Source organism: Oryx dammah, unplaced genomic scaffold (genome assembly GCF_014754425.2).
Source record: "Oryx dammah isolate SB20612 unplaced genomic scaffold, SCBI_Odam_1.1 HiC_scaffold_23, whole genome shotgun sequence".
In the NCBI taxonomy this organism is placed as follows: Eukaryota; Metazoa; Chordata; class Mammalia; order Artiodactyla; family Bovidae; genus Oryx; species Oryx dammah.
In genome coordinates, this window is record NW_024070207.1 from 104,828,809 (window position 1) to 104,856,287 (window position 27,479).

At 39.0% G+C, this 27,479-nt stretch overlaps 1 protein-coding gene and 1 non-coding gene across 2 annotated transcripts in view; one reads left to right on the forward strand and one right to left on the reverse strand.

Moving 5' to 3' along the window:
- The window catches only part of IL1RAPL1 (interleukin 1 receptor accessory protein like 1), a 682,102-nt gene that overhangs the window by 71,779 nt on the left and 582,844 nt on the right, over positions 1-27,479 (reverse strand). The gene's annotated exons all lie outside the window — the stretch shown is intronic.
- On the forward strand, positions 9,471-9,543 carry TRNAK-CUU. The gene has a single exon. It is a non-coding gene; the product is annotated as a tRNA-Lys (tRNA).

The window sequence follows — 27,479 nt, forward strand, 5'->3', positions numbered from 1 at the left end:
TGCCTGTATTTTGCAAAATTTATATAATGTAGAAATAACGCTTTTATAATTTAGGAAAAAAGTTAACAATAGCATTAACATGTCATCATACATTCTACTTCAAGGTAGCAGAGCAGACCATGCACCATCTTCTTCTAACTTTCTCCAACAGTTTACAGTCATAGAAGGCTCTTGAAGAAACACCTCTCCCTCAATCTAGATCTGCTCTGTGACTCGAAATATGCTGAGAAAAGTACAGCTGTAAAGACTATAGATTAGTGATACTCCTTGGAATCACAGCATTAACATATGTATTAGAGAAGACACCTTTCAGGCTTCCCTAGTGGTCCAGTGGTTAAGAATCCATCTACCAATGTAGGGGACACAGGCTCAATCCCTGGTCTGGAAAGATCCGACCTGCTGTGGAACAACTAAGCCAGAGACCCAGCTACTGCAGCCCACATGCTTAGGGCCCACGCTCTGAAACAAGTGAAACCACCACCACGAGAAGCCTGTGCACCACGTGCGTACCACAACGAGGAGGAGCCCCTGCTCACCACAACTCGAGAGGGAAAGCCCACACAGCACTGAAGACACAGTGCAGCTAAAACGTAATCAATTAATTAATAGAGGAGACATCTTTCTCATCCATAGTTAGGGACTATGAGTTTTTCCAACACAGGTAAAATTTTAAAATCAGCCTTGTTGAAAGTGTGTTCATTTTTAGGCTAGCTCTCCTCTTTTCATCATCTTACTCCAAAAACAGGGGTTTGGTACAGTATGAATGAAACCCTTCCACTTAAGAGTTCTTTTTCTCCCCCAACAAGAAATAAGGTTATAACCTGTAGCAACACTTGTTATTCTTAGAGAGCCAAACAAGAGGTGTGAACAGTATTTATGCTTTCTACTTTATTAAGGCAAGCACTGTCACTTCCCTTTGTTCAATTACTTTCTTAAAATTTTCAGAGAGCCTCTATTCTCACTGTAACAATCAAGACTATTCATCTTAGAAAAATATGGCCTGAAAAAAAGTGGAAAGTAGACATATTTCCTTTCAATATTAGGAATGGTTATTTGGGATGGGAGAGAGAGAAAGGCAAAATGAATTATTTGCATACATACAGGCAAGCAGTGCCCTTGGAACAGTTGTGATGATAAATAAGCTGATTTTTTTAATCCCATCCTCTAATTTCTACATTACTTCCTTCACTGATCCTCCGAGTGCCAGTATGTTCATGAAATACAATGATTACCAGACCCCTCACCCTGGCACCCACCATGGCCTGCCACCTTTGAGACTGCACATTGTGACCGCTTTGTAGTGAATTGTCTGACCTGACTAGGCTGAACTGCATTTCCCAGAATTCCATTGTCTTGTATGTGCCTAATTAGGGTAGGCTACAAGAGAGATTCTCTCACACTAGTGGAAGGATGGAAAAGAGGGAGCAGCCATTTTGGAGTGTGAGTGTGTATGTGTGTCTGACCATGTGTACATTGTTACTGATGAGCTGACGTGCCTCGCTGACATGAAGTAGCAGTTGGGCCCGAAATTGCTCTTTTCCCCTGGGTCTTCTGCCAGTGTCTCTGACTCCCGCGCCAGTGGTGTGTGTTTAGCTTGATAAAGGGCCCTGGATCATTCTCTTTGGTAAGCTCAGAGGCAACAAAAACTTGACATGGGTTTCAGTCCATCCGAGGGGAATTCAAGCCTGCTCATTCTCTCCCCACTTGATGGCTTGCCCTGTGGACTGCAATTCCAGCTTGTGCTCATTGGGTTCTATCTCACTTATTATCGGACTCTTCCTGACTTCCTGCCTGTGAACTTCAGGCTTCAGCATGAGATGCAGAGACAGCCATGTGAAGACTGCTTGGTTAACCCTCCCTGCACAAAAGTAACTTTAAATGTAAAAACATGTTTTAGTTGCTAAGTCATGTCAGACTCTTTTGCAAACCCATGGACTATAACTTGCCAGGCTCCTCTGTCCATGGGATTTCCCAGGCAAGAATACTGGAGTGGGTTGCCATTTCCTTCTCCAGGGGATCTTCCCAACCCAGAGACTGAACCTGTCTCCGGCACTAGCAGGTGTTCTCTCCCGCTGAGCCACCAGAGAAGCTTGTATAAACATATACATGTATGTTTACATTTTCTATGTTGGCTGTTTCTCCCTTTAACCCTCTTCACATGCTTTGCATGCATGGATGGGTTCATAAGGATCAATAAGCTAAATGTCTTTACCACCCACATTTTACTGATCTCCAAATTTAAGTCTTTGGCTAGGGCTTTTCTCTTACATCTTTTTTATCTCCTTGTCTCTTTACCAGATTGTAAACTTATATAAAAGCAAGAGTTGCATTTAAATAAAAATTTATGAACTGTACACCCTCTTATTTGAGCTCCAAACAATCATTAGTGACAGTGTAAAAGTTTCAGAGATTAAGTCCATAAGGAAACACAAGAGCTTTTTCCTTGTCCTATGAGGATTCACAAACAAATAAGCAAACAAGATAACAAACAAAAAGCCTTCAATGCCAGAGAACTAGAAAATGCTGTCCTATTCTTAGGAACTACTTACAGTAACACATTCTTGTCAATACTGAAAAAGTAACTGTATACTTAAGTGAGAGTCTAAGGTAGGTAAATTAGAAGCTAAATCTAGGCAACTATATCAAATCACACTTGACTGAGAAAATAAAATGTGATATGTAATCAAAGCCATGATATTATATTTAACACTTTCAGAACCTATGAGCAACTATACCCAGATTAGTGCAAAGACTCATAACTGCCCAATGGACTATTTCCCTGCTTCTGCCGCTGCTGCTTGCTGCTCCCAAGTCACTTCAGTCATGTTCAACTCTGTGCAACCCCATAGACGGCAGCCCACCAGGCTCCTCCGTCCCTGGGATTCTCCAGGCAAGAACACTGGAGTGGGTTGCCATTTCCTTCTCCAATGCATGAAAGTGAAAAGTGAAAATGAAGTCATTCAGTCGTGTCTGACCCTCAGCAACCCCATGGACTGCAGCCTTCCAGGCTCCTCCGTCCATGGATTTTCCAGGCAAGAGTACTGGAGCGGGGTGCCATTGTCTTCTCTTGCATTATGTTTCAAATCTGTATGAATTTGAATGAGTATGAATGAGGTAGGCGTGCGTGTGTGCATGCTGCAAACAAAATAAAGGACTTCGAATGATTATGAAGGGAAAAGAAGTGTTAGTCGCTCAGTCGTGTCTGACTCTTTTTGACACTACAGATTGTATCATCTGTCCACGGGATTCTCCAGGTAGGAATACTGGAGTGGCCTACTCAAGGGGATCGTCCTGACCCAGGGATTGAACCTGTGTCTTTTGAGTCTCCTGTATTGGCAGATGGGTTCTTACCACCACCGCCAGCTGGGAAGGCCCATGAGGTATGTGTAAAATTACTTACTAAAGACTTTCTATGTTTAACAAATTCATCGAAATGGTATTAATAGTCACATAAAATTAATGAGGGCTTCCCTTGTAGCTCAGTTGGTAAAGAATCTGCCTGCAGTGCAGGAGACCCAGGTTCGATCCCTGGGTTGGGATGATCCCCTGGAGAAGGAAATGGCAACCCACTCCAGTATCCTTGCCTGGAAAATCTCATGGACAGAGGAACCTGGTGGGCTGCAGTCCATGGGATCACAAAGATTCGGGCACAACTGAGCGACTAACATTTACTTACTCAAAATTAATGAAAAAATTTCCAAATCTTCACTGGCTACAATTTAAAGTTTTTTAAGATACATTACATTGGTATTTGACTCATCTCCTTTCTGCTTAAAAAAAAAGCATATCCTTCTATGTAAACTGAGGAAGATTTTCATAGGTGTTGCAACTCACATTATAAATCAAACCATCACACTCATTCCTCTTAAGTGAAGATTTTCATTTTCATATTGGCTTCCTATTCATTCCTAAGAGTGTGTATCTTTATCTTTTGGGTAAGTCATAGGGAATAGAAGCCTCCTTCTTAAAATCTACACGAATATAACAATGTCCAACAATGACATCACCAACACATCCATCTAAATGAGACTTCTTAGAGGAGGTTCAAAGAATCCTGAGACTCACAGCTTATGAGGACTAAAGTTCAGTTTGGACTAAAAAGCCTTTCAGTGGATATTAATGGCGACAACTTCTCAGTCTCTGCTCATGGTCATTGGGAAAGTATCAATAGGACTCCTATCCTGAATCAAGAGAGTATGGAAGCTTAGACCTTCCTCAGGGAGCAGAGGAACAGAGCGAAATCTGACCTAAAGCAAAGGCTTGACTGTTATTCTACTGGTGTAAAGTGAAAGTGTTTGTCGCTCAGTGGTATCTCACTCTTTGCGGCCCTATGGACTGTAGCCTACCAGGCTCCTCTGGCAAGCTCCTCTGTCCATGGGATTCTCCAGGTTGGAGTGGGTTGACATTCTCTTCTCCATGGGTTTTTCTATTGGTACTGGCATCTTTTATACTATTTTTAACGAGTTGATTTGAATATCATAAAAAAGAAACTGGGAGTGAAAAGAAGAGAAAGCAGCTTATGTATAAAAGGATGGTTATACACAATGGAACATAGGAACCCCTTTGTCAAGAGGAGGAGGCTAGCACTGAGGCAGCCCTCATGGTGCTCCAGTACACAGGACTCAGGGGCAGTGAACCAAGAGAAGAGATTTCAAACCTGGCTGTGTATCACTGTAGCCCAGAAGCCAATGAACTATTTATTTAATAAACTTTCATGATGACTCAGGTGCATAGCAGGTTTTGGAACCTCTGGGTTTTTATCTGCTGTGACAGAAATGAATGAACCTGAAATACTAGAGGCACTGGATGAGGCCTTCAGAGTGTGTGCAATGCCCAGCAATTGCATATGCCACAGTGCAATTCCCAGCTGGAACCTGATTTGTCTTGAGTGGATCAGAGTAACCACGAAGGTTTGAAGATTCACAAGCCTAGAAATGGTGTTCAAGGAGAGCCTCCAAGACTAGCAGGTAGATCTGATTAAAGGGTGGGCAGAATTTATGAGAAAACTATGGACTGGCTAAAATCAGGTAAAATTGGGATAAGTGGATAAGCCTTGATTTCTCAGTGGTAGGAGTTGCTAAATAGTACAATAAAGTCTAATGATCTGTATTTTGGAAAGCAGACATTTTCTCTGGAGACTATTGAAATGTAGTTAGCATAATTAGGATCAAATCATCATCTTTTTCTGGGGGCAGAATGAATTTGGTGGAGGGCTTCCCTGCTGGTTCAGTGGTAAAGAATCCACCTGCCAACATAGGAGACGTGGGTTTCATCCCTGGGTTGGGAAGATCCTGTGGAGAAGGAAATGGCAACCCCTCCAGTATTATTGTCTGGGAAACCCTCCGACAGAGGAGCAGGGAGGGCTACAATCCCGGGGGTCACAAAGAGTCAGACACGACTGAGCAACTAAATAACAACTGTTCAGTTCAGTTCATTTCAGTTCAGTTGCTCAGTAGTGTCTGACTCTTTGCGACCCCATGGACTGCAGCACGCCAGGCCTTCCTGTCCGTCACCAACTCCCAGAGGTTACTCAAATTCATGCCCATTGAGTCAGTGATGCCACCCAACCATTTCATCCTCTGTTGTCCCCTTCTCCTCCTGCCCTCAATCTTTCCCAGCATCAGGGTCTTTTCAAATGAGTCAGCTCTTTGCATCAGGTGGCCAAAGGATTGGAGTTTCAGCTTCAGCATCAGTCCTTCCAATAAATATTCAGGACTGATTTCCTTTAAGATGGACGAGTTGGATCTCCTTGCTCCAGGGACTCTCAAGAGTCTTCTCCAACACCACAGTTCAAAAGCATCAATTCTTTGGCACTCAGCTTTCTTTATAGTCCAACTCTCATATCCAAACATGACTACTAGAAAAACCATAGTCTTGACAGACCTTTGTTGGCAAAGTAATGTTTCTGCTTTTTAATATGCTGTCTACATTGGTGACAGCTTTTCTTCCAAGGGGCAAGCGTCTTTTAATTTCATGGCTGCAGTCACCATCTGCAGTGATTTTGGAGTCCCCCAAAATAAAGTCTGCCACTGTTTCAACTGTTTCTCCATCCATTTGCCATGAAGTGATGGGGCCAGATGCATGATCTTTGTTTTCTGAATGTTGAGCTTTAAGCCAACTTTGTCAGTCTCCTCTTTCACCTTCATAAAGAGGCTCTTTAGTTCCTCTTTGCTTTCTGCCGTAAGAGTGGTGTCATCCGCATATCTGAGGTAATTGATATTTCTCCCGACAATCTTGATTCCAGCTTGTGCTTCATCCAGCCCAGCGTTTCTCATGATGTACTCTGCATAGAAGTCAAATAAGCAGGGTGACAATATACAGCCTTGACGTACTCCTTTTCCTATTTGGAACCAGTCTGTTGTTCCATGTCCTGTTGCTTCCTGACCTGCATATAGGTTTCTCAAGAGGCAGGTCAGGTGGTTGTGTATGCCCATCTCTTTCAGAATTTTCCACAGTTTATTGTAATCCATACAGTCAAAGGCTTTGGCATAGTCAATAAAGCAGAAGTAGATGTTTTTCTGGAACTCTCTTGCTTTTTCCATGATTCAGCAGATGTTAGCAATTTGATCTCTGATTCCTCTGCCTTTTCTAAAACCAGCTTGAACATATGGAAGTTCACAGTTCATGTATTGCTGAAGCCTTGCTTGGAGAATTTTGAGCATTACTTTATTAGCATGTGAGATGAGTGCAATTGTGTGGTAGTTTGAGCATTCTTTGGCATTGCCTTTCTTTGGGACTGGAAAACTGACCTTCCCAGTCCTGTGGCCACTGCTGAGTTTTCCATATTTGCTGACATAATGAGTGCAGCACTTTCACAGCATCATCTTTCAGGATTTGAAATAGCTCAAGTGGAATTCCATCACCTCTACTAGCTTTGTTCATAGTGATGCTTCCTATGGCCACCTTGACTTCACATTCCAGGATGTCTGGCTCTAAGTGAGTGATTACACTATTATGATTATCTGGGTTGTGAAGATCTTTTTTGTACAGTTCTTCTGTGTATTCTTGCCACCTCTTCTTAATATCTTTTGCTTCTGTTAGGCCCATACCATTTCTGTCCTTTATTGAGCCCATCTTTGCATGAAATGTTCCCCTGATATCTCTAATTTTCTTGAAGAGCTCTCTAGTCTTTCCCATTCTGTTGTTTTCCTCTATTTCTTTGCGCTGATCACTGAGGAAGGCTTTTTTATTTCTCCTTGCTATTCTTTGGAACTCTGCATTCAAATGGGCATATCTTTCCTTTTCTCTTTTGCTTTTTGCTTCTCTTCTTTTCACAGCTATTTGTAAGGCCTCTTCAGACAGCCATTTTGCTCTTTTGCATTTCTTTTTCTTGGGGATCATCTTACTCCCTGTCTCCTGTACTGTGTCACGAACCTCCATCCATAGTTCTTCGGGCACTCTGTCTATCAGATCTAGTCCCTTAAATCTATTTCTCATTTCCACTGTATAATCATAAGGGATTTGATTTAGGTCATACCTGAATTGTCTCTTGGTTTTCCCTACTTTCTTCAATTTAAGTCTGAATTTGGCAATAAGGAGTTCATGATCTGAGCCACAGTCAGCTCCCGGTCTCGTTTTTGTTGACTGTATAGAGCTTCTCCATCTTTGGCTGCAAAGAATATAATCAATCTGATTTTGGTGTTGACCGTCTGGTGATGTCCATGTGTAGAGTCTTCTCTTGTGTTGTTGGAAGAGGGTGTTTGCTATTCCCAGTGCGTTCTTTTGGAAAAACTCTATTAGCCTTTGCCCTGCTTCATTCTGTACTCCAAGGCCAAATTTGCTTGTTATTTCAGGTGTTTCTTGACTTCCTACTTTTGCATTCCATTCCCCTATAATGAAAAGGACATCTTTTTGGGGTGTTAGTTCTAGAAGGTCTTGTAGGTCTTCATAGAACCGTTCAGCTTCAGCTTCTTCAGCATTACTGGCTGGGGCATAGAGTTGGATTACCATGATATTGAATGGTTTGCCTTGGAAACGAACAGAGAACATTCTATCATTTTTGAGATTGCATCCAAGTACTGCATTTCAGTCTTGCTGACTATGATGGCTACTCCATTTCTTCTAAGGATATCAACAGTAGGAACCCTTATCTAATATTAGTTACAATCAAGGTTTTTGGTTTTTCCACAGTAAGCACTGCCTTACCCAAAAAGTTCTTCACTCTTTGTACTCCAATCACTGCAACCTGGGTGCATGAGGGGGAGTGGGCTGGGGCTATTTTCTAATTATTGCTAATTTCTGGTATTTAGTTTCAATGGATACCAACCGATTTAAAGTTATGGCTGTGCTCCCCAGTTACAAGTTTCCCATTTATTACAGAAGCTGCTTCTCTTAACTCTCAGGTGGGAATGAATTTAGCTGATAAATGGAATAGTCAGTGATAGAATGGGGGGGGGGAGGAGAATTTAAACACTACAAAATAATTTTGACCTTGAACTTTTCCTGCACCTTTAACATTCTTATTCCTTAGTTATATTAAAACTTCTTTAATGACAGGTGCTACAAGGTTGTATTATGTGTATATGATATATATGTATATGCATGAATTCCATATATATATATATGTATACACACATATATGAAATAAAGGATATGCTAAATCAGATGGTCATGGTAAAAAAGATTCAAAGAGTTAAAAAAGGTATAAGATAAAGAGTAAAGAGCTCCTACCCACATTCCATGCCTTAGCTTCACCCTTCTGGACATAACCACTGAAACAGTTTCTTTTGTATGTTTTTCAACTAATATTATACATACCCAAACATATGTATATATGCACATAAATTTATATAAATTTGAACATGCATGAGCAGTATACACACATGTGTGTATATGAACACATACACATATATTCTTTACAAAGTACAAGTTATAATATATCAGCATAAGTAGCTCTATTTTATCATTCCAACAGCTACAGAGTATTCTAGTATGTGAATCAGAGCTTATTTCACCAATCCATATTCATGAAAATTTTAATATAACTTTCAGTACTTATTGTTATCAAAAGGGCTGTACTCAACCTCTTTGAATAGATATCTTTACAGTAAAGTATAGCATATATTTTGAAATGGGTCATGGATAAAAATAGGAAGTTTGAAGAATAAATTTGAAACTGGTGAACATACTTAAGATAAATGAGGAATAACAATCTGAAATGATGAAAGGTTATGACAGTCATGAAATTTCATACCCACACTATTCCAATCAGTAATAAACAGCAGTGAATCTAGTTTCTTAATTCAAATAGGATTTTTAACTTGGTGATGTAAATGAGGCTCCATTTTAGCATCTGGCACATAAAAAAACCAAACAAAAACAAAACAGGAAGCTATGTTCCATGAAACCATCACTATTCACTGACATTTTAAAATCAATCACACACATTAAAAAAAGAGCCATTTTTTTTTTACAGTTTAAAAAGAGAATTAGTGCTATTGAAAAAAAGCAAATAAATAAATCTTGGGAATTCCTTGGTGGTTCAGTGGTTAGGACTCTGCACTCTTACTGCTGAGGTCCCAGGTTCAACTCTTGGTTGGGGAACTAAGATTCCACAAGCTTTGTGGGGTGGCTAAAAAAAGAGAGAGAATATAAAATTCATCTTGGAAGTATCAGTTTTGGAAGTGGATTTCTTATAAGAGAAAATTTGGCTGAAAACTTGGATTGTAAAGATGCTAGAATCTATTTGGAGACAAAAGGAGGTAGCCTAGCTGGAAAAAAAAAAAATATGTGCCCTTCTTTTTTTAATACTAAGAAGGGACATCTTTTAAAGTACTCAAAATCACTGTAGAACAATTGCTTGCTAGATTCAGATTGCTTCTATCATTTATCTTATAGTTTTATTACAGACTACAAAAGGGCTATACTAAATCTCTAGATGATTTGATATTTAATAAAGTCTTTGATTCCCATTATCGAGAATGATGATTCCTATGAAGATTTGTGAAGAACTGATGGAAAATAGTTGCTGAGAAGTTTTTCAGCAAGGTATATAATTTTTTAGTGAGCAGGAAATTGGAAAAGTAACTATAAGGATATGTACACTGAAAGAGTCACATCAAAAAAGATAGAGGTAAAGTATGGTATTCATCATTGGAGCTACTTTCTACACCAAATTTCTCAGCTGCTGTATTGTTCACAAAAGGTACCATCTCAAAGAACTCACCTTCTGATTCTTTCAAGGAGCTCAACACAGTGGTAAAAATAATAAATTGCATAAACTGTGGTTGAAATTTCCATCCTTTAGACATACTACTATCATAATGTGAAGTAACCTTAAAAGCCCATTTATCACACAATGTGTGATATACGGCACAGGGAAGAATTTTCAGACTCTATGCATAATTGTTAATTATCTTTATGGAGACAACAAATAAAACATGACTGTGGCAGAGACTGGTTAGCCATTCACCAGCCTTGTATACCTTTCCTTCTAGGCAGATAGCCAAATAACATTACCAGCCTTCCTTGCAGTCAAGTGTAGCCATATGACTGAGTTCTGGCTAATGGAAAATGGGCAGAAGTTCTCAATGAAACTTCTAGCCTTGACCTATTCATTCTATTCCTCCTCCCTGCAAAACTCACTCATTTCTCTAATATCCATCCAGGATTTCAACACCCAAGGTGAATTTGGAAGCTGGGTGTTGAGTGTAACAGAGTCTCTATGTTCCTGGGTCTCTAAATGACTGCGTGGAACAGAGCACTCTACCAACAGTTCCTCCCCCAATGGACTTTGTTTCCTGTGATCCAAAAATAACTTGTATTATATTAAGCTCCAGGGAATTGCTTTGTATTCCTGCATTAGAACAGTTATTATTATCTTAAGCAATACAGTAAGAAAGAGTAGAAACCTAGATAAGACTTTCCCCTCAAACTACGCCCCGTCATTAACAATTGTAAACAAAGCTATGGATATTTTTATAATTCATGATGAATTCACTGCAGTGAAAGTGAATATTGAGTGTTGGGTCAAGAGCTCATGAGGATTATGAATTGTTTAGGATTCTTATTTGATTGACATATTCAAAATTATACCATAAGTCCTAAAAACAGAACTCCAACTGTCATTGTTTTCTTAAAGATGAAGCCTTTTAATTTCTCCCTGAGGCAATAAGGAAGACTAGCCAGTATATCATAGACCATTTACATCCATCATTGTACAGGAGACAGGAATCAAGACCATCCCCAAGAAAAAGAAATGCAAAAGAGCAAAATGGCTGTCTGAGGAGGCCTTACAAATAGCTGTGAAAAGATGGGAAGTGAAAAGCAAAGGAGAAAAGGAAAGATATACCCATTTGAATGCAAAGTTCCAAAGAATAGCAAGGAAAAATAAAAAAGCCTTCCTCAGTGATCAGTGCAAAGAAATAGAGGAAAACAACAGAATGGGAAAGACTAGAGAGCTCTTCAAGAAAATTAGATACCAAGGGAACATTTCATGCAAAGATGGGCTCAATAAAGGACAGAAACTGTAGGGACCTAACAGAAGCAAAAGATATTAAGAAGAGGTGGCAAGAATACACAGAAGAACTGTACAGAAAAGATCTTCACAACCCAGATAATCACGATGGTGTGCTCACTCACCTAGAACCAGACATCCTGGAATGTGAAGTCAAGGTGGCCGTAGGAAGTATCACTATGAACAAAGCTAGTGGAGGTGATGGAATGCCAACTGAGCTGTTTCAAATCCTAAAAGATGACACTGTGAAAGTGCTGCACTCAATATGCCAGCAAATATGGAAAATTCAGCAGTGGCCACAGGATTGGAAAAGGTCAGTTTTCATTCCAATCCCAAAGAAAGGCAATGCCAAAGAATGCTCAAACTACCACACAATTGCACTCATCTCACATGCTAGTAAACTCATGCTTACAAGTCTCCAAGCCAGGCTTCAGCAATACATGAACTGTGAACTTCCATATGTTCAAGCTGGTTTTAGAAAAGGCAGAGGAATCAGAGATCAAATTGCTAACATCTGCTGAATCATGGAAAAAGCAAGAGAGTTCCAGAAAAATATCTACTTCTGCTTTATTGACTATGCCAAAGCCTTTGACTATGTGGATTATTAAACACGGTGTGTTTATTTCCACAATAAACTGTGGAAAATTCTGAAAGAGATGGGAATACCAGACCACCTGACCTGCCTCCTGAGAAACCTGTATGCAGGTCAGGAAGCAACAGTTAGAACTGGATGTGGAACAACAGACTGGTTCCAAATGGGAAAAGGACTACATCAAGGCTATATATTGTCACTCTGCTTATTTAACTTCTATGCAGAGTACATCATGAGAAACGCTGGGCTGGATGAAGCACAAGCTGGAATCAAGATTGCCGGGAGAAATATCAATAACCTCAGATATGCAGATGACACCACCCTTATGGCAGAAAGTGAAGAACTAAAGAGCCTCTTGATGAAAGTGAAAGAGGAGAGTGAAAAAATTGGCTTCAAGCTCAACATTCAGAAAAACAAAGATCATGGCATTTGGTCCCATCACTTCGTGGCAAATAGATGGGGAACAATGGAAACAGTGGCTGACTTTATTTTTCTGGGCTCCAAAATCACTGTAGATGGTGATTGCAGCCATGAAATTAAAAGACGCTTACTCCTTGGAAGGAAAGTTATGACCAACCTAGACAGCATATTATAAAGCAGAGACATTACTTTGCCAACAAAGTTCCATCTAATCAAGGCTATGGTTTTTCCAGTGGTCATGTATGGATGTGAGTGTTGGACTATAAAGAAAGCTGAGCACCAAAGAACTGATGCTTTTGAACTGTGGTGTTGGAGAACACTCTTGAGTCCCTCGGACTGCGAGGAGATCCAACCAATCCATTCTAAAGGAGATCAGTCCCGGGTGTTCATTGGAAGGTCTGATGCTGAAGCTGAAACTCCAGTACTTTGGCCACCTCATGCGAAGAGTTGACTCATTGGAAAAGACCCTGATTCTGGGAGGGATTGGGGGCAGGAGGAGAAGGGGACAACAGAGGATGAGATGGCTGGATGGCATCACCGACTCGATGGAAATGAGTTTGGGTAAACTCTAGGAGTTGGTGATGGATAGGGAGGCCTGGCGTGCTGTGGTTCATGGGGTTTCAAAGAGTCGGACACGACTGAGCGACTGAACTGAACTGAACTGGACTCTGGGTGACTTTACCTATTAAGAAAGGTTAAGGTAGACATTAAAATTTCTACCCATAGCCTGAAAAAGTAGCTCTTTTCCACCTCTTAGCATTATTTTGGGTAACTATGTTTAGAAATTTTTCTGACTAAGATCAAAAGATTGAAAAACAAAAACAGTCTCTTGCTATTTGTATCCTCATAATGTTATATAAGTCTTTTGAATCAAAATATTGTGACACTCCATCAGAGAAGTCCTGAAATGAGCGTCAGCACCATGTTTTTTAAATTGAGAGATTCAATGTAATTGGATCTCACTCATTAACCAGTGCAAAAATAAGCTTACAGTGGTAGATTATTTTTAAAAGTTTTAATGTGGAAATAAGCATAAAAGGCCCAAATTAGCTCCACTGTCAAGTCTGCTGGTGTAGAAAGCTGAAGAAACACAGCTATCACATATTTCAAACATAGTAAGTTATTACGCAAACTGTCCAGAGTACAATTTGTTTCTTAACATTAAGTGCTTTATGCAAAACAGTTGAATGATACTAAAAGCATATTTGGCTGAAAATGTACAATTTTCTTGTTCTTATAATTTGAAGAGATAATCTGTAGTGATTTTACTCTGATCATTTTTGTGTTCTTATGAGTGAGAGTTGTGAGACTTGATTAGGCTATTTTAATAACTAAAGAATTAATAATTCCTCCAAGTACAATATAGTTATGGGATAGCAGCAATATTCATTACAGAAAGGACATTCCTATTCATTGATTGGGACAACTTATATGCAGGGGATTCCAAGTACTCTAATGAGAAACATGTTTTCATAATTTTGCTTAGGGCACACTCAACAAAAGATGTAAAATTAGAAGTGTAAATCATCAAAATAGTGAGTGTATGAAGATGAGGTTTCAGTAAGAACTCCATACAAATTTTATTTCATGGTTTATATTTTTCTTGAAAGGCTTCTGCAACACAATTACATTAGGAACTATAATTTTCAACTTAACTCTGGTTTCTAGGTCCTATTAAGTCTACTCTGTATTGCATCTAACTCTTGCTTTTATTTCTTTCCTAAATTGTATTCTGAGAATGGTGATTATCAAAAAACTATTATAGTTATTTGAGTCAGGAGTTGCCATCTAGGCCTATTTCATTATTTTTCAGCACTTAACACATTCTATTGCCATTACGTTATTAGCAGTGACTCCACAATCTTCATTCTTAAAAATTTGCAGTGCTTTAATATGATATTCTGAGTATCAATAATAGCTTTAACTAACTTGGTTAGAATTCAATACCTGAAGGAACCTTCTACTCCCCCTCCCCCAGATAATTTTTATTGGTTTTTACTCTCTAATCATCTTCGTTAAGAGAAATTTGATATGATCAACACCTCTGGAGTGGAGAAAGAAGAACATGGGACAAAACATACCCATAGAGCAGGAGATTCTATAAATGAAAGATGAAAGGGACTCCTCGTTGCTTGCTTCTGGTAAGCATGTATAGCTATATAACTTATTGTACTTTAGTTCTTGAAGAAATAACAACATCAAAAAATTTGGAGAAAAATTTTCCAAAGTTCTTGCTTTTGCTGTCAATGTAAAAAATGGCTCATGTGGTGAGGCAATTAGATCTACCACTGAGCTTATCTCTTTCGGACATTTTATTAACTAAATCATGAAGATGCAATTGCTTTATATGCTTAATTTTCCATGTGACAATTTTCTTTAGAACCGTATGACAATGTGACTATTATTTCTTTGAAATTTGCTTGATATAGACTGTCACCATCCATCTTTAATTATATAAAAAATCCATCTTTTAAAATGTTAATTATATTATTTGTAAATAAAATCAATCCCCTAAATTAAAAATCTTTAACAAATCATTTGGCATTGTTACTATCTGTTATGAATGCTTGAATTTTTATGGCTATATATTATGATTTTTTAAAATAATTATGCATGCATTTAGCAGTTTAGATATTTATTGAGTTACTTCTCAGTGTGAGGCATTACTCTTGGTGCTTGGGCAATGTAAAAGAACAAAACAACACTTTTAGCCCCCACAGGACTTGTATCCTTTTGTGGGATGACAGGGAATGGACAAAAACGATATAGCATGTTCAACGGTGATCAGATATATGGGAAAAGGAGAAAAAGTAGGACCCAGGAATGCAGGCAGTAGGGTAAGTCTATGATGTTAAAGAGGGGATCAAAACAGGATGTACTGAAATATTGAAATTTGAGAAAAGACTTGAAGGAGGTGAAGGAGTTAGTCAGGTGGATATGCCATGGAGGAGCATTACAAGAAGACAAACAGTGTACTGCTCAAAGCCCTAAGAAGGACAAGTGTCTAGCATGTTAGATAACCAGGAAGGAGTCCAAGGGGCTGGTGTGGAATAAGGAAGACAGAGCAGGTAGAGATGGGGTCACACAGTGGGTGGAGAGTTCACCTGGGTAGGGCCTTGTAAACCAGGGGTTCCCAACTTCTGGGATCTAATGCCTGATGATCTGAGGTGGAGCTGATGTAATAATAATAGAAATAAAAGTTTAAAGTGAAAGCATCAGTTGCTCAGACATCTCCGACTCTGCAACCCAATGGACTATAGTCTGCCAGGCTCCTCTGTCCATGGGATTCTCTAGGCAAGAATACTGGAGTGGGTTGCCATTCTCTTCTTCAGGGGATCTTCCTGACCCAGGGATCGAACCCAGGTTTCTTGCATTGCAGGCAGATTCTTTACTGCCTGAGCCACCAGGAAAGCCCAGTAATAGAAATCAAGTACATAAAAGATGCAATGTGTTTGAAACATCCTGAAACCATCCCCCTACCTCAGTCTATGGATAAATTATCTTCCACAAAAGCAGTCTCTGGTGCCAAAAAGGTTGAGGACTGCTGTTGTAAGCCATTGTAAGGATTGTTGCTCACAACGTGAAATGGGAGCTTTTGAGCAGATGAGTAATGAGAAGTGCCCCAGACCAGGGCAGTAACAGTTGAGGAAGTAAAGTCATCTGACTCTGGATAATTGTAAAGTTAGAGCCATCAGAATTTCCTGACAGGTTGAATGTGAAGAGGTCAAGGATGATTGTAAAGATTTTGGCCTGAGAGACTAGGGACTAGAGTTTCTGTCCTTGAGACAGAGGAGGCTATGGGTCCAGAAGGAAAGACCAGGAGCTCGTTTTTGGAGGTGTGGTATTGAGGGGTATCTATCTATTCCAGTGGGGATGGGTAGATGGTTAGAGATGCAACTTTAAAGAAATATTAGGGCTGAGGATATGCACTTTGAAGTCACTGGCATTTGGATGGAATGAGATTATGCACAGAATGAGAGTGGAGGAGACCTGGGCTCTGCAAGATGAGGAGGCTGGAAGAACAGGTGCATGAGCACTCGGCCACTCAGTTATGTCTGACTCGTTGCGACCCCATGAACTGTGGCCCGCCAGGCTTCTCTGTCTATGAGATTCTCCAGGCAAGAATACTGGAGGGGGTTGTCATTTCCTCCTCCAGGGGATCTTCCCAACCCAGGGATCGAACCCAGGTCTCTTTCATCTCCTGCATTGGCAGGCAGATTCTTTACCACTAAGCCACCTGGGAAGCCCCAGAGGAACAGGACTAACCAAAGGAAAGTGAGAGAGAGAGAGAGACAAGAAAGGCAGGAGAGAAATCCAGAGACTGTGGTGTCCTGGAAGCCAGTGGCAAAGGCATTTCACGCAGGGGTGCTATTCTCAGGCCATGTGACATGAGGCTGGTACATTGGCCATTAAACTGAACACCATGGGGATCACTGGAAATCACATCTTATGTATTACATGATACATATTATATATCATATATTCCATACTGAATATAAGCTTAGAGGGAAGAAAAATAGACTTAATTGCCAATGAATAGGATAACTATAAATTAGGTATTAAATGGGTTGAAAACGATGCCTGTCAATTCCTAGGTAAGGTATAATTTTAAATATCCTTGAGCACTTCTGAGAAATGCGTTTCTACCAAATTCCTAAAATTAGATGAATGGCTAAAAATGTTTCTGAAAAACAGGGGTGACAGCCAAAGAAGGGATGGAATGGTTATCATCCATGCTCTCAAAGCTAGATCCCATCTTGTTTATTTAAAGACAGAGTAATCTCATCAAAGTTGCAGAGTACAATATGATTGAGTTCACCATGCAGTATTTAATTAGAAAATGTTAATTAAGCTTCCTTAATTCAATCTTGCATCAAAGAAATGTCTCTGTACACACAAGCCATTTCTAAAACTCAAGTATAAAACATGAAGTCTGAGGCAGGTCATACCCTGTGCTGTATTATGGTGGAAGAGTGATTCCAATTTTGAATTCATAGAAAGCTATGGTAAGGGTTTAAATTTCCTTTTCCCATTGACAAATGGTACTCAAAAAGCTGGTTTGGTTCAATCTTAAATGGGACAGTAGCCTTAAGGGAACTTGTTGTAAAGTCCTCGAAAATGGGAAGTCCGTAGGGTTCCTGCATGGATATATGGAAAATGGAGGAGGTAGACTACAATGCAAACTTAAACTATGCCAGGACAGCAAAGGATCCAGCGCAAGTCCACCACAATGATTTTTATGCTTTCTATAGTAGCCAAATGTACTTCCCTCTTCCGGTTAACAATATAATAAAATTTTTCTCTTGGGTCTGAACTTTATATGTCAAGTTACTGCCTGCAGCTAATTTTTATGACTGAGTTGCAAAGCCCTGAAAGCAGCATTTAGGCTGAAAATGCTGACAGGCCCATAGCCGGAACAGTGCTAATGATAAGAACGTGAACATAAGGCTGTGTTCAGTAGTCAATGAATTTCTTTATCCTAATAGGATGAACGTTATAAAACAAGGAATATAATCAGCTTCATTATATTATGAAGACAAGGAACAGGATGCTAATGGTACAAGTTCAGCACATTAGGCTTCCACTAGGTGCATATGTTTAGCAACATTTAGGAAGGACATGACAGTCAAAGGATAAATACTTTGAAGAATGAATAAATGTGTGATCCTGGCTTACTGAAAATTTCATCTAACAGACTTCTGTTTAACATTCTAGCATTCCCTGTCTATTTAGTTGATTAGAAAGCATGGTAGAATGTTCAATGATTATGATTTCCCTTTCATCAGACCAGCAGATTCTACTGCAGAATTCTGCACAAACATAAATCTTCAAACCACGGTATTTTCCTTTAGGATCTAGTTTTCATTTTTGATGTAATATAGCCTGTGATTAATACAGTATTTGTATCCCCATCTGATTGTGACACAGTCTTGAATAATGGTAAAAGTTTACCTTTATGTCACAGAATTAATATAACTTAATTTACATTCATTAAAATTAATGTTTAGAACTGTGCCAAGCATTAATGCAGATCAGTGGTTAGAAATCTAGGGTCAGTGGGCTAAATCTGGCTTGCTGTCTGTGTGTTGTAAATAGAGTTTTATTGGAGCCATGCCCACTCTTTTATATACTGTTGAGGTCTGCTTTTGCACCACAAAGACAGAGTTGAGTAGCTGCGAAAGACAGTAGATGATATAGTCTGTAAAGCCTAAAATATTTGCTGTCTGGTCTGTTACAGAAAACATCTGTTGACCCCCGAGGTAAATACTAATATTATCCAAGATTATGGAAGAAGGGTAATTGAACCTCAGAGGAGTTAAATAAATGGCCTAATATCACAAGCTAGAAAATAATAGACCCAAAATTTGAATCTAAGACTAGATTCCAAACTTTCGATCTAATTACCACGTGCAATACCTTCCCCAAATGTCTGAAGATCACCATGTATGCAGAAGTAATACGAGTGTCACAGTGCAGAGAAAACTTGTGTTCAGAATAACAGGATGACCCTAGATATACTTAGCAACATTTTACTATTCAGTTTCAAAGAAATGTGATGAATATAGACAGACTATTTCTTGGCAGGCAACTTCAACTGCTTAGTGGGAGAAATTTAAGTCCAACTCTGCATGCCTACACGCTTAGTCACTAAGCGTGACCCCATGGACTGTAGCCTGCCAGGCTCCTCTGTCCATGGGATTTCCCAGGCAAGAGTACTGGAGTGGGTTGCCATTCCCTTCTCCAGGGGATCTTCCCAACCCAGGGATCAAACCTGCATCAACAGCGTCTCCTGCATTGGCAGGCAGATTCTTTACCATTGCATCAACTAGGAAGCCCCAGTCCAACTGTAATCAATGCTATATAAGTGAAACAATCTACTACCAGTCTCACTACATACAGATATATTAGTAGAAAACAAATAAGTTTCGCAAAATTTCCCATCTATGAAATCACTTATCTCTCACAGTATAGTATGTAGGTATTTCAGAGCTGGGATACCAGGTTTGGATTACTTGATTGAGTCACCAAGTAGCTGGTGCCAGAGTAAATATTTGAACATAAATCTCTTCCTAGTTAATCACTGCTTTGCATGTATTAAAAAAAGAGTAAATTATTCAAATGTTATATTCTGATCAATAAATATTACTAAGTCTCTAGTAATATAGACCAGAGATTTCTGAAAATCAAGACTGAGAATGGAGGATTTCTCTAGCAGTCCAGTGGCTAAGACTCCATGCTCCCAATGTAGGGGGCCCAGGTTCTATCCCTGGTCAGGGAACTAGATCCCACATGCTGTAACTGAAGATCTCACATGCTGCAACCAAGACCTGGTGCAGCCAAATATGTAAGTTTAAAAAAAAATAATGAGAATGGAACAAAATCAAAGAAAAAGCAGAATAGCAAGAAGTTTAGCAAAAGGCAAAAGTAAACGCTGAAAGTCTTGTTATGGGAAAATCAATGTTCTTATTTTCTTCTAAGTGAGTGAAAGTCACTTAGTCATGTCCGACTCTTTGCGACTCCATGGACTATGCAGTCCATGGAATTTTCTAGGCCAGAATACTGGAGTAAGTAGCCTTTCCCATCTCCAGGGAATTTTCCCAACCCAGGGATGGAACCCAGGTCTCCCACATTGCAGGCGGATTCTTTACCAGCTGAGCCACAAGGGAAACCCAAGAATACTGGAGTATTCTTGTATTCGATTCCTGACCCAGAAATCGAACTGGAGTCTCCTGCATTGCAGGCGGATTCTTTACCAACTGAACTATGAGGGAAGTTACCATTTTCTTCTAAAAGCCACAGAATATTCTTTTCCTTAGCCCTCAGCTCATGACTGCAAAGTAAAGCAGTCTCCCTCTGGCTACACACACATCCTCTATGACTTTGGAAATTTAATCCACTCAGTAGCCTGGCCCCTGACAGCTCCTCTGGGTGGTCTCAGCCCTGTTCATTATCAATTAACCCTCACTTTTGTTTTGCTTTAGGTTGTGGGCTGTCATAAAGACTCTATAAAGGAATCGAACTTTGAAAGTGCCTCAGGAACGCCCCCAGATTCACAGGCCATGGATTGCAGAGCGGATCACAGTCTGTTGGAAAAGGAGAGCTCAGATGGGAGGAGGACCAAGGGTAGGTGCAAGGGGGTGCTTTGAGAAAAAAGAAATGAGGGGGATCTTTCACGTGAAAATAGGGGAAATGCAACCAAAAACTCATTCAAATATTTATTTTTGAATGGTGTTGACAAGCACCCCTCAACAGTACCATATACAATGACCCTGTTTGTGACCTTGATTCACAGTAGATTCCAGTATAAAATTACCCTTTTCATAAAGGTAACTTCCAAACAAGAACATAAAGGGTTATTGTGGTGACTCTTTAAAAACTCTTTCAACCAAAAGAGACATTTGGTGCTCTTTTATTCTTTTCAATGATGTTTAAAGGAAAAGGAACCAGGCACAGAAATTCCCATAAAAAGGGAAATTTGACAGAAAAACATGTTAATTGAAAGCTTCAATTCATGCATAAAACTTCTAAATCAACTGAGTTTACAAGAAAGGAAATTTTTTTCCAGTTAAAGATTAACTTGTGACATAAAATGGAAACATGAAAAATTTAACTGCTGTCATAAAATAAACATAACAATTCATTCACCTCTCAGTATCCACTTGAATACCTCACTTAATTATTCTTGTTTAGTATAAGATGCATATGTATATAGTTCTAGAGACCATGCTTCATGATCATTTTAAAGATTTATTTTAATATAAGTCAATGAAAACACCCCTGACAAACTTGTGTTATAGTATATGCAAAACACAGGAAGAAACCTACTCTGGGATAAAAAGGAAGCATTAATTATATAGGGTATTCAATTTTCTTTGGTAGTTGATGTATGGCAAAACCAAATAAATAAATTTATATTTAGAAATTGTAACAGAAGAAAAGGTAACTATATCTTGAAATTAAAGTATAGAGCAAAAAGATATGACTACAAAGGTATGTTGTTTATCTTTCTTTCATATGCACACACATGTTTTTCATATGTGGTGTCATATCATGCTCTCATTTTTAAGGCATTAGAGGATGAGTTCCAGAGAAGGCAATGGCACCCTGCTCCAGTACTCTTGCCTGGAAACTCCCATGGACAGAGGAGCCTGGTGGGCTGCAGTCCATGGGGTCGCGAAGAGTCGGACACGACTGAGCGACTTCACTTTCACTTTTCACTTTCTTGCATTGGAGAAGGAAATGGCAACCCACTCCAGTGTTCTTGCCTGGAGAATCCCAGGGACGGGGGAGCCTGGTGGGCTGCCGTCTACGGGGTCGCGCAGAGTCGAACACGACTGACACGACTTAGCAGCAGCAGCAGCAGCAAGATGAGTCCGGGGAAAAAAGAAATATGAATAGTACCTGTTTTTCTATTCACTCTCTTATGAAAAGTATGGCTAAAATACTTGTGAGTGGATGGAATTTTGAAAACTTCACTGTAGTAATAACTTAATTTTCTAAATTTATTACAGGCATAGCAATCATTCCAGCTTTACAACTGAATGGAATAAAGTGAGCTCTTTGAAGAGGCAAATTATACTACAAAATTAAACTAAGAATGGTGTACTAATCTCATGTGCAGAGAGGCACTTAGGCACGAATCTATTAATTTTATATATTTCTAACACTTAATGACACTTGTCATCTTGGTTTCCAAGCTTGGCAAGAAGTAATATAACACTCACCATATACAAATAGTATTAATGTTACCAGAAAAATTCTGTATAAAAATAATTATTAGTGATTTGGGTCTTTGTATTAATCAAAAGCTATGAGAATGACTTAAATGGAAAAAGCATCTTGACCATTTCTAAATAAAATTAAACCTACTTTACAATATTTTAAAAAGAGAAATAGCTACTTTCAAATAACAAAAGAAATATATTCTTTTTCTGGAGTCTCTTCATACACATCATAACATTTTGGGGTACACCCTTCTAGGTATCCCTCTGTGTGTATAGATTCATAAGGAACATTATGATGTCTTTAACCTTTAAAATTTTACTTTTAAAATTCTTATACAGCTAAACTGACTTGTTTTCTTTTGGTGTACAATCCAATAAAGAATCTGCCTGCCAATGCAGGAGACATGGGTTTGATCCCTGGGTTGGGAATATCCCCTGGAGAAGGAAATGGCAACCCACTCCAGTATTCTTGCCTGGAAAATTCTACAGACAGAGGAGCCTGTTGGGCTACAGTCCATGGTGTCACAAAACAGTTGGACGTGACTTAGCAACTAAACAATAACAATTCTAAATGTATTAATGCATATGCAGATACATGTAACCATCACTACAATCAGGTTACAGAACAGTCCCATCACCCCCAAATCTCCCTTGTACTATCCTTTTAGAATGCCACTCCTCCTCTACTCCTAATCCCAGGCAACCACTCTGTTCTGTTCTAGAGTGTCATAAATGAAAGCATACTGTATATGATCTTTTGAGACTGGATTCTTTCACTCATTATAATGTATTTAATATCCATCCAAGTTATTTTTCATATCAGTATTTCATTCTTTTTCTCTCTTTCTTTCTTCTTCTTTTTTTTTTTTTTACATTTGTATACTATTCTGTTACACGGATATACTACTGTTTATCTATCCAATCACCCAAATAAAGCAATTTAGGCTGTTTCTGGTTTGGGTCTATTATGAATAACATTACTACAAATGTTTGTGCATAGGTTTTTGCATAAACATCAGTTTTCATTTTTGTATGATAAGTATTCTGGAGTGAGAATGCTGGGTCAAATGGTATGTGTATGTTTAACTGTTTACAAGATACAATATGATATTTTAAACATTAAATCAAAGCACTGATATAATGGGGTTCCCTCATAGCTCAGTTGGTATTAAGAATCTGCCTGACAAAGACAGAAACATAGATCAATGGAACAAAATAGAAAGCCCAGAGATAAATCCATGCACCTATGGATAGCTTATCTTCAACAAAGGAGGCAAGAATATACAATGGAGAAAAGACAATCTCTTTAACAAGTGATGCTGGGAAAACTGGTTAACCACTTGTAAAAGAATGAAACTAGAACACTTTCTAACACCATACACAAAAGTAAACTCAAAATGGATTAAAGATCTAAATGTAAGACCAGAAACTATAAAACTCCTAGAGGAAAACATAGGCAAAACACTCTCTGACGTAAATCATAGCAGGATCCTCTATGACCCACCTCCCAGAGTAATGGAAATAAAAGCAAAAATAAACAAATGGGACCTAATTAAACTTAAAAGCTTTTGCACAACAAAAGAAACTATAAGCAAGGTTAAAAGACTGCCTTCAGAGTGGGAGAAAATAATAGCAAATGAAGCAACTGACAAAGAGTTAATCTCAAAAATATACAAGCAACTCCTACAGCTCAATTCCACAAAAATAAACGACCCAATCAAAAAATGGGCCAAAGAACTAAACAGACACTTCTCCAAAGAAGACATACAGATGGCTAACAAACACATGAAAAGATGCTCAACATCACTCATTATCAGAGAAATGCAAATCAAGACCACAATGAGGTACCATCTCACGCCGGTCCTGGTCAGAATGGCTGCTATCAAAAAGTCCACAAACAATAAATGCTGGAGAGAGTGCGGAGAAAAAGGAACCCTCTTACACTGTTGGTGGGAATGCAAACTAGTACAGCCACTATGGAGAACAGTGTGGAGATTCCTTAAAAAACTGGAAATAGAACTGCCACACGACCCAGCAATCCCACTGCTGGGCATACACACTGAGGAAACCAGAACTGAAAGAGACACGTGTATCCCAATGTTCATCGCAGCACTGTTTACAATAGCCAGGACATGGAAGCAACCTAGATGTCCAGCAGCAGATGAATGGATAAGAAAGCTGTGGTACATATACACAATGGAGTATTACTCAGCTATTAAAAAGAATGCATTTGAATCAGTTCTAATGAGGTAGATGAAACTGGAGCCTATTATACAGAGCCAAGTAAGTCAGAAAGAAAAACACCAATACAGTATATTAACACACATATATGGAATTTAGAAAGATGGTAACGATGACCCTATATGCAAGACAGCAAAAGAGACACAGATGTAAAGAACAGACTTTTGGACTCTGTGGGAGAAGGCAAGGGTGGGATGATTTGAGAGAATAGCATTGAAACATGTATATTATCATATGTGAAACAGATCTCCAGTCCAGGTTTGATGCATGAGACAGGGTGCTCAGGGCTGGTGCACTGGGGTGACGCTGAGGGATGGGATCAGGAGGGAGGGGGGAGGGAGGGTCAGGATGGGGATCACATGTATACCCATGGCTGATTCATGTGAATGTGTGGCAAAACCCACCACAATATTGTAAAGTAATCAGCCTCCAATTAAAATAAATTTTGAAAATTAAATAAAATATTAAAAAAAAAAGAATCTGCCTGCAATGCAGGAGACCAGGTTCAATTCCTGAGTCAGAAAGATCTGCTGGAGAAGGGATAGGCTACCCACTCCAGTATTCTTGGGCTTCCCTGGTGCAATGTGGGAGACTTGAGTTCGATCCCTGGGTTGAAAAGATCCCCTGGAGAAGGGAAAGGCTACCCATTCCAGTATTCTAGCCTGGAGAATTCCATGGACTGTATAGTCCATGTGGTCACAAAGAGTTAGATACCACTGAGCGAACTTCACTTTCACTGATATAATATGAAAAAGACAAACAAAAGTCCTCCTCTGTAATGGATATATCTTCATGCCATTTCTGAGATGTGAAATTCTAGAACGTTTCAGAAAAATAACACAGTTGCTTTTCATTTAGAAACAAAAATGTTTCCCCTCATTACTTAGGTAATAAAAAGGATTATGACTGTAGATAACACAAAAGCATGGTTAGTTATTTCAAAGTTCTCTTCGTGGTAAGAATGTCTCCTGAACTTTTCTGACATCCTCATGATTTAGTTAAGGTTAAGAATGGGCTGGGAAATAAAGGGGGGATTCAGGCAAGTTGCCGCATTTTTGTTCATCTCAATTGCTTTAAATTGTTTTTGTATCATTGCAAAAATGAAGTTATAAGGACAGCACACATCATCCTCCTAAATGCTTATAAACATAATAGAGGAGAATTGAAAGGTAAATAGTTCTTAATAAAGAAACCAAGGGGCAAAAAAAATGGGAAGGTGAGCTCCCTGAGTTGTGTCTAGATGGAAACAGAGTCTGAAAGCTGCCAGAGAAATGACAGAGAAATGGCTGTCCTAATTGTCTAGTTAGTTTGGGTTTAGAGTTGCATAGAGCTCATTATGACATGGGACAGCCATGAGACACCTTGATCCACACCTTCCTTGAGTTAGCTTTCAGGACCATATCGTCCTATGGTTATTAGTTCCCAAGAAAAATTTCTGTGCCTATTATCTGGCTTGACTGATGATAGTACTTCTGTCAGAGAAATTGGAATGAAATGTTTAAGTTTTGTCCATTTCATGAAAATTCACTAATAGCTCACAATATTCCAGGTATTCTTTGAGGCACTGTGGATACACTGGTGATCGAAAATAGACAAAAATCCCTGTCCTTTTGGATCTGAGTTTCTCATATAAGTCAAAGTGACTTAGTACTAGACATTTGTGTATTTCCATGATGGTTCTGGTCTAAGCCTTAAACCAAACTCTAAGGTGTAGAAATGTACTCATAATTTATTAAAACAATTTTGACTTCTGTTTAAATAATTTTGAAAATCAGAGCTAACTTGGACTCACATTAGGCATTTATCACTGCAAGAATTCACCAGTTAGCTAATACCTCACTCATTTTATGGGTTAATGAATCTGATTCCTGAGATAAGAATATGTGTATGTGTGGACATGCCAACACCTGTTTATTAGTATCTAGTGTTTTAGTGATTATATAGTGACTATGTCCAATTTCTAGGTTAATGTCATTTGTTAATTACTCTTTTCAGTAGAATGTTATTGAAACTGTAGTGATTAAAAAGAGTCACTTCTGTGGTTTTTGTATTGTATTTGTATTCTGACCCTTCTACACAATAGTTCATATTGATACTAATTTGTCCATAATTTGTCATCTTTCCTAAGGATAAACAAGATGAGATGCTGGTTCTTCAGCAATGCTGCTCACCAAGTAGTTTCACACTGTGAGCTGTACAGCCAGGGCTAATTTCAGATCCTCAATTTAAAAAAGCATGTATAAGAGTCCATTTCCACTCATTTTGCCCAAATTAAGGATGAAAGGCAGAGGCAGGCAATACCTCTAGCCACTATGTAGTTAAGCAACCAGAAATTTGAAGAAGGGAATATATATGCATAGTTGTATCTGAGGTACTGATTTGCAGGCCTGTTTTATTTGTGGACTATGATAATGCCAATCAAACAACAAACAAACAAAATGAAACCCTGCCTATGTAAAGCCAAAAAAGTATAGCGTTACAGATAGCAGAGAGGTTAGAAACCTTCCAGCATTATTCAAAAACAAAGTTGAGGCTCTGATTGTCAAAATGATTAAAAGCCTCCCTCTGCGGTGATTTGGAAAGGCATGTGAGGTGCACGGAACAGGCTGCTCTGTGATTTGCAAAAGACATGGGTGTGCAATTATTTACTGTGATAATCTGTGGACTGGGATCTCTTTCAGCAATTAAACCACATTTATTTTTAACAAGAAGTATGGGACTTTTTCTTCTTAGCTTAAGTACATTGATAGAAGCTTAATTTTTTCTGATTAGCTACCTATTTCCTGTGCCAAACTGGTTGAAGTTTCCAGCTATTTGGCAAAATACTACAAGGCAAGGGTGGGCCTTGTTTATTTCTGGGTCCTTCTGTCGAGTACACTGTACCATGCAGAGGGTGCTAAAGCATACTTGGGCTGATCTATTTAGCAGTTTGTTAGTGGAGTATTCTGATTTAGGAATCAGGAGTCAAAATATGAAGACCATTTATCATGAGTTGTCAGCCTACTTTAGGTTCTCTACACTCTATTCACTTTATTAGTCTGTTTTA